The sequence below is a fragment of the Empidonax traillii genome, unplaced genomic scaffold (genome assembly GCF_003031625.1).
Source record: "Empidonax traillii isolate 1590-97213 ecotype Southwest subspecies unplaced genomic scaffold, ASM303162v1 scaffold568:size636062, whole genome shotgun sequence".
Classification (NCBI taxonomy): Eukaryota; Metazoa; Chordata; class Aves; order Passeriformes; family Tyrannidae; genus Empidonax; species Empidonax traillii.
In genome coordinates, this window is record NW_020955761.1 from 386,105 (window position 1) to 394,896 (window position 8,792).

Consider the following 8,792-nt stretch of genomic DNA (forward strand, 5'->3'; position numbering starts at 1 on the left):
TATAATGTCTTATCTCTCCTGACTTTATTATGGATTGGAAAGTCTTAAGGCATGGAATACTGATTTTATTGAATTTTCAGTTATTGGTTATTACTATAAGCCTAAGACTTCAGGCTGTACCTCAGGTATCCATCTTGGTCTCATTGCAGAAAAAAAAACAAGAGGGGAGGGAAATTCTTGCCCTAATAAATAAAGAAATGCATAAATCACTTTAGCTCCTCTGTATGCAACTAGAGGTGCCTTTTACTCATTTTTTCCCAAATAAGAATTTTATAGCTGCCAATGTATACCTTCTATTAGCCATTGCTGGCTCATACTAGAGTTGTCCTAGGGTCTGGCATCTACATCCTAAATGACCCAGGCCTGCAGATGTACAAAAATACAGTGCAAGGGGCAACCTCCTGAGTACCTAGAAGATCAGAAATAGAAAACTGCAAGAGATTAGAGAGAATCTTCAGGAAAATTAATACTCTCCAAAGCACTTACTGTAGGCTCCCCTTTGCAAGCAGCAGCTGAAAAGCACCCTTATATTGATATACAGTAGTCAAGACCACCATCCACCTCTTTTGACTTCAGAATATCTCAGAAAATGAGGTGAATATGTCACAAGTTGGGCATTCATTTAGTGACTCTTGCTGAAAGTGTGACTTTATTTTCTTTTTCTCCACTTACCCCTCTTTAAAGTGGGATGAATGCTATTCACCTATCATGTAAATGTTCTGAGGCCTAATTAGTTAATGTGTGTAAATTGCTTTTGAGATGAACACTGTTAAGTATTATTATTACTATATTAAAATATGGCCAGCAGCCAACCTCTCCTTGTAGCTGCAGGGTAATGACAAAGCTGATCAACTGCAGGATTTTATTGCTAGTGATTTGAAACAACAAGTAGCTTTTGTGCCATTTATCCAGGAACAAGTACAAACAAATAATATACATTTGGTCTGAATGTTAGTGAACACAGAGACGCCTGATGTTTAGATTAATGAAAGTTCTGATATCCCAAAATATTACTTCAGTTTGAACAGTCCATGTGAATTTTTTTTCTAAGAAAATACAGCCAGGTGTTTAGGTATTCCTTATTCCTCATCTGAATTGTTGGTATTTTCACCTGCCACTGTGTGGGACTATGTGTGCAATTTACCATATAGAGCCGGATATTTTTTCTGCCTTCTGTTTTATAAGGTCAAATTTCATTCTCTAAAAAGTTGAAGACTGAAGGTAAAGGTAGATTCCCAGGGAATCGGTCAAGGAGGAGAGAATGGGAGAGTAGGTTGTGTAAAATGAGAATATGACACTGTTGCAACCTGACCTTCTTTATTCTAAATCTCAATCTTGAGGAAATATAGAAAAGTGTCTGCTGAAATCATCAGACGTGATATTGTAAAGGATAACCACACTGATCTGAACTAAGGGTCTATTCAAAGGAATACTTTCTTCAGGAACAGTCCTATATTTCAATCTGCCAAAGGACTACAGTCCAAATCCAGATATGTTCAACACTCCAGTATAAGCCATCGGGAAATAATATGATGTGATTCCTTCCCATTTATCCAGTCTATCTTATAAGTGGTAGCTCCAGAATCTGTTTTATGATTTGTTCCACTACATAGGAACATGATCACTCAGTAAAATTTATAGTTTCTGGTGGATTTCATGCATCTGTGAAACTTATGCCATGACTTAGCTTGGAATTTACTCTTCATGGACAAGATATTGTTTCTTTATACACAAAAAGCCAGGCAGAAATATGACAATAAACAAGACACACATTTTTTTTTTAAGGTTATAGCTAATTACACTGGACAAAAAATCCTTTGGAAAATCCAAAATGGGATTGGTTATGACCTGGACACATATCAGGCAACATTTCTGGACTTGTAGCATACACCCTTGGCCCTAGACAACTGATTTCTGGATAGCTATGCCAAAACCTGCATGTGGAATTAAGAAAAAAACTTTAGAACTTTGTAAATGATCAATAAGAATGAAAGTCCTTTTTTTTTTCCCCTATGAAATTATCCACTTTCAGATTCTAGTCTGGACACAGAGTACTTCATGTATCTTCAATAAAAAAACACAAAGTTCAAATCATTAGAAAACCTTATAGCAGGATTTTAACCCAAGTATTTGGTCTTTAATTTTCATTTTCTTTCTTTCCTTTCTACCTTCCTTTCCTGTTCTTTCTGGGATTTTTTTAGCTACAAAATGCATCAAAATTACAAGGATAACTTAGAGCTTCTGATGCTCTCTGTCTAAAATTAAACTATCCTTGGCAAATCTTTCAGACATTATGTTTTTTGCTTGTCTGAGAGGAAACTGTCAAATTAATCTTGGTTTCTTTAGCCCCTGGGTCACTTCAAGTGGCAATTTGAAGTGAAAATAATAAATTGATCATTTAATAGAAATTGTTCTGATATTATGAAAAACGATGACACCAAGAGCATATTTCTACAAAAATACAATACTGAAATGATTTTAACCTTCAACATCCTATGCAGTCATAAAACTGCTTAGGTTGACTGGACAACTGCTCCTGTAAACACTTCAGTTTTCATCAGGTCTTTCAATGCATGAGCAAACTTCATCCCCTGGGCAAAAGTTGTAACCACATCAGAACCACAGCAGGCTGTTGTCCACCCCTGGACTCTGATCTTACTGTGTAAGTGATAGTGATGTGTGCATCCTACCTGTTTTTCCACAGTCTCCAAAGAGGAAATATATATATATATATATGTATATGTATGTGTACATGTATGTGTACATGTATGTGTACATGAATATGTATATGTATTCATACATATGTATACATATTCATACAGACACACATAAACAATATTCAGTCACATTCATGGACTCCTAACTTCAGTGAGAGTCAGAAACTAATCTGGATACTTGATGACACTTTTGCTGCACCTTGTTTTGATCAGTTATTTTTGAAATTAGTAGTATCATATTTATGTGTAAAATATTGCTTTACTTGTGTAATGAGTGTTATGAAACTATTACTCCAGTGTTATGGTCATATTCCACTTAATCTTCAGTACAATTCAAATCTTTGAACTGAATAAATACCATCCCTTGATGACAGATGCACTATGCTGGAGCTTAAATAAATCATCAGATGTTATTATTTTGGCTCAGTGGTTAGGTCTATGAGAATAGTTTACAATACAGATGGCAAATTCAACATTTCTGCTACATTTTTGCAAAGGGTAGATTGCTGCCCACCAAAGTTTGGTTCCTGACTAGGGCAAAGACTCAAAAAACTTGTAAGACCCAACTCCCAGTACAATTTCAATATAACAGAGCATACATTCTGTCCTAAATCAAGGGAGACAGAACTGCTTCTGTAGATCTAAAGGAAGCAATCTATTTTTCTTGCTTTAAAAGATCTTTCTCTACTCTAAAAAGAAACTATAAGATATCATAATTATCTCTATTAACACTTTTCTTTCTGGTACTTGTTTTTCCACAATGACTGAGTGGTTTTGTGCACTCACTCAGTGGCCTGAGAAGACACAGAGAGTAGGCACTGGAGGAGTTAAATCTAGTTTTGAAGGTTTAAACCTTCAAAAAGGGCCCCATGCTGAGCTATGGGGTATCCTTAGGAAGAAGGTCTCCATCCATGTAATCGAAGTTGGGCCACTCCTCTTTTGCATGTTCAAGAACAATGTGCTCAAAATGACTCCAGGCAAGGGAAAACCACATCCTCACCATCCTTTAGGTGGCAAAGGCTTGTACAGTTTTGGTCCCTGTCACTAGGATTGTTTTTGTTTTTTCTTGGAGAAAATATAATGTAAAATTCATAAATATTCTAACAAAGACCATAGTTCCAGATGAGTGTCTCAACATTTAAGCTAAAATCATCTTTCCTTTTACCCTTTTTCTGCCAAATCAAGAACTGTTGCACACTCATTCACACTTCAGGTATAAAGGCAAAGAGCAGTCTTAATCAGGATATGTCATGACTTGTGGCTGGGGTATTTTCCAAAGAATATGAGGTCAATCCCATTTAAACTAAATAATGAGATGTATCATTTCCTGGGTGACTGTTCTGACTGTGGAATTATTAAACAAGAGCTGGGTATCACCATGGTTGCCATAATGATATTAAATTCAGTTAACCATAGTTGTAATGACATCTAACTTTTTACATTCCTTGGAATTATTTTTTATTAATCATGTGTTTATCAACTTAAACCTGATCATAGGTGGGCTCTAGTTGATGGATACATATGGATTTCCCTAGAATATGTATAGCTGAATAAAATTAATTGCTCAGAGAATGCTTCTGGCTCCTGATGAAATTAGATATCTTACAGGGATGGGCACTTCCAGCCTGAAAAACAGGTAAACTAAATCACTCTCTGGAATATCCCTAAGTGTTAGGTGTTAGAAAAGTAACAATTGTATGTAGGTTTACAGCAGTCCCAACATTTCTGTGAATTCTATGGACCAGAATCACTAGAAAAATCCTTTCTAAAAAACCTTTTTAAAGTAATTTTTTTTTTATTTTGCCACACTAGAGTAGTGGGAAATACCACCAGGAGTTGGTGAATGTGATCTTGTCTTGTTAAGCAACCAAGTACTCCCAGTATGTTTACAGATTTATCTCCTGAATCACAGAAAAATCAAAATTAAACTATCTAGGAACATGAAAGAAAAAAGGTGGAATTGGCTAATGCAGTGAAATTCTTATACTCTTAAAAAAGTACAAAAATTACGCAAGTAAGAATGAAAAACATATCGAGGTATCAAGGATTAATAAAGCTACAAATATTACATTTTACCTTTGACTAAAATAAGCTTTAACATGAAGTAGTAGATCTAAAGAGAAATATAGACAATTATTCATAAATTGTGGGAGACCACTGTCTCAGCAGGTTCCTTTTATCCTAATTATTTACTTTCCAAAGAGGCAACATAATTCATGAGTTGTGTCACTGTGATTGTCCTTACAAACAGTGAAGCATTCTTAACAGATCAGGAAGATCTCTTTCTAAACCATAATGATGAAATCATTTGCTTGAATGGATTTAGCTACATGGTGCCAGTTTCCATTATAATCCAAATAAACTCGCCATTCAAATTAAGAAAATACCTGTGCTGATTCCAGGACAAATCAGAAGGAAGCTAGCATCTGGGAATTTCCACAAGGGAAATAACACTGATATATCTTTCATTACATTTCTTTGTAATGTACAATTTTTTTGTAATACTTTATTTTATTTCTGGTTTAAAGATCAGAAAGTTTTCATGTTTAAAAGTTAAAAAAATTATAGTTGTCTCCAAATTTTCCTTGTTACATTATAGAACAGAGACATGCTATCTGAAATTTGAAAGCTGTTATGGTGCATCACTGTCCTTGTTTTCACAGAAGATTTATCAAAGAAATCATGGGTTATTAGCCTGTAGTAACATTATTCATGGATGTGCAAGGAATTTGACCATCTTGTATCTGCGTTTGCTCAAATTTCAAGCTGACCAGGACAAACAATAACTGGCACTACTATAAATTACCATTTTTTTTTCAAGGTTATACAGAGTAAGTAGTTTTCTTATTGTTTTGAAATGAATGAAACAGTTTATTGGAGATAACACTTTTAAATAAAATTGAGTATTTTGGATATATAATTAATATCAATCATAGAAAAACTGAGTCAAAAGGGAATAGTTATTTATAGAACACAAACAGTTAATGATAAAAGGAGAAAAGAATTAGTAAGGAAAATATGAAGCACTGAAATTTCTTGCACATCATTGTCTTTTTCAAGGCTTAAACACTTTGAGTAAATTAGGCAAATAACTCGACAGCTCTGAAAAAAAAAGGTTATTACTATATGCATTTTGTCAATATTTTGTGCTGTAAAATCATAGAGCAGAACAGGGAAGGATCTCTAGAAGTCATTTGGTCCTACGCCCTGCTCAAAGTAAACAGCAGAAACTACCTCAAGTTTCACTTTACAGTTTGAGTTTCAGGACATCAGTTGTATTGTGTCTCTAAAATGTCAAAAATTTCCAAACATACTTTAAAATACAGAATATTAATAAGTCATAAGTAATACTAACAAACCAAAAGTTCTATTAAGAACTTTTGTGCATTACCATACATCTCTATAAGACTTCCTTGAAACTTCCCTCTCCTTGCAAAAATGAACTTTCTTTTTCTCAGATCAGATGCCTGACTCCAATTAAACATTCATCAAAATAATACTGCTATACACTATAAATTGATCCCTTTTAGGAAACATTAGACAATTAATAACTTTTATTTCTAAATAATATTAACAAATAATAATTTTTATTTCTAAACTAGTATTGTGTCATTTTAAAGCTTACTTCTACTATCTTTTAATCTTATTTCAAGTTTAATCTCTTATTGACAGTCTTCTATCTGACACAATATCAAAACTTGCCATTTTATAAGCAAGTTCATATCACTGATCTACTGGGTTTTTTTTTGATACACAGATATTTATCCAAGGTTCTGTCCATGAATGAGTACAGTTGGTTACAGCCTTGTGCTAATAACACCAGGGGTGTGGGTTTGATCCCCTTATGAGCCAATCACTTTGGAGTTGGACTCCATGAGTTAGATGGAGTTTTCACAGAAATTAGACAACTATTATTTCTACTTTTTAGATAATTTTTTTTTTAGCATCCCTGCTGTTTCTGTTTCAGTTTTGTGATATACACTGTCATTAATGTTGCTTCTGTTGAACAAAGTTAGAGGAAATATTTACCCAGATGTTTTCTGCACCTGCAGCTTTGTTGGCTGCGAAGGGGACTGTCCCCTCAGATGCTTCTCATTGTTCCTACTATTAACTCCTCAAACCTGCCGTTTGTCTCTGCTACTCTTCCTAATCCCTTTCAGCAAACACAAGCCATATTTACTTAAACAGCTTAAATAGCTCTTTACAAACCTGGATCATTTCAAGAGACCTGGGCTAATTAAACAAGTCAGGGAATTACTCACACAACCAGCTCCTGTGCCTGTTCTGCTGGAGACAGTTTCTGCTGTGGAGTGGGGCTGAGCAGTCTCAATCCTCCACAAGAGGATTGTGAAGTCTTCAGCCGAGAGAGTAAAAAATATTTGGGCAAGGAGAATAGACTGGCGGCTGCAAACCTTTGAGAGTACCTCCTTTTCAGGTTTGATGGGAGAACTCGCCATCAGCCATGGACAACTGTAGAAGTGCTTCTACTCTTTTCCCTATCCATCCTTACAACAGGAGAAATTACATATTGAGGGTTGGTTTCAAAGTGATACATTCTGCATTAATTTTTTTTCCAATTCTTTGGCTTAGTTTTTCACTCATTACTTCAGGTTCCTCTTGGGTTTTATATCTTTATCCATTTGGAGTATTTAAAGGCAGAGGTGTTCTATGATGTGTTGCAATATTTATCTTCCATTGTGCAGACAGCAGTAATTCATGACTGGCACAGCCAGAAGTGACTTATTAGGGCTTTCTTTACTAGAGAAGGAGAAGGTCATAAAGTAATTCAGTAAGTCTTGTGCTTTATGATTATAACTATATTGTATAATACACTACCCCTCCCCCCCCACACCCTTTCAGTTTACCAAGTATATCTTTAGTTTACGTGGACCTTTTGAACAAATATCTGGTGCCATAAACCTGATGCAGTCAGATTACAATCCTGTTTCGTTTTTAAAGTTGCATTATAATATTCTTTAAAATATGCAACTAGATTGGGAGATTTTCAGAATCTCTGGTGCTTTCCTTATTCTGAAAAGCACAAATGAAATACTATCCACATTGCTTATTTTGCTGTTTTCCCTGAGCACTGAATCTGCTGGCCAGGACAATAAACTGTGGGGCATCTGCAGACATAGACATTGGACACACAGAGAGCAGTTGGGACACAGCTGAGTCCCTGCCTGTGTGTATATCATATATGAGTGTATATATTGTCTATGAAACTCAGGCTTGATGACTCAGGCTTGATGTCCCAGCAGCATTAGACACACTAACTCTCATACACACATTGTCAGGAATAATTAACTGGGGATGCTGAGGAACCTCCTTCACTGTCAAGATTCAAGAACAAGCGACACCAAGATGCTCCCAGAGTAGTTCCCAGCTTGCAGTGTGAGAAGGGCTCCCCAGGCCTGTTGCTGTGATGGACCCCATGGCAATGCTGCCAGGCTTCGTGTGTGTGTCCCAGGCCATTACCAGGGTATGGTACCTCATACACAGCCACAGTATTTGATCCCAAAGCATTTCTGGGAAAAAGGCTGCAGAGCTGTACTTCAGCACATTGTGCACTGTAGCCAAGGTTCACACCATTTGTACATTATCAAACAAGGAAATGTTATTCAGGAACGCTGAAAGAGTAGGCTGTTTTAAGCTGCTAATTCAATGATGGAGGATCTTTTGTCTGCTGGAGAATTCTGTAGGACATTTGTATGAAAATACTGTGTTGTATTTGATTCCTGACTTAAAAAAACCTGTGTCATTACCTTCATTACACAAAGGGATGATTTAAACAAAGGATTTATAACAACCTGCACTTCAAGCACCTTTTCTAGTAGATTATTCTCTACAAAGTCATCTCTTGGGTCTTGCAGTGTTAGCAAGTAAGTCAAATAATATCCCAGTTACTCATCATGATTCAGTAAATGATATTAAAGGACAAAGAGCCATTCACACATGGGTGTGACCATGAGAAAGGAGGCAAATAATTGGTATTTTTTATTTGTACTGTCAAAGCATCTTGAGACCGCACAAATAATGACAAAATAGTCCTTGTCAAAAGAGTTTACATTGTAA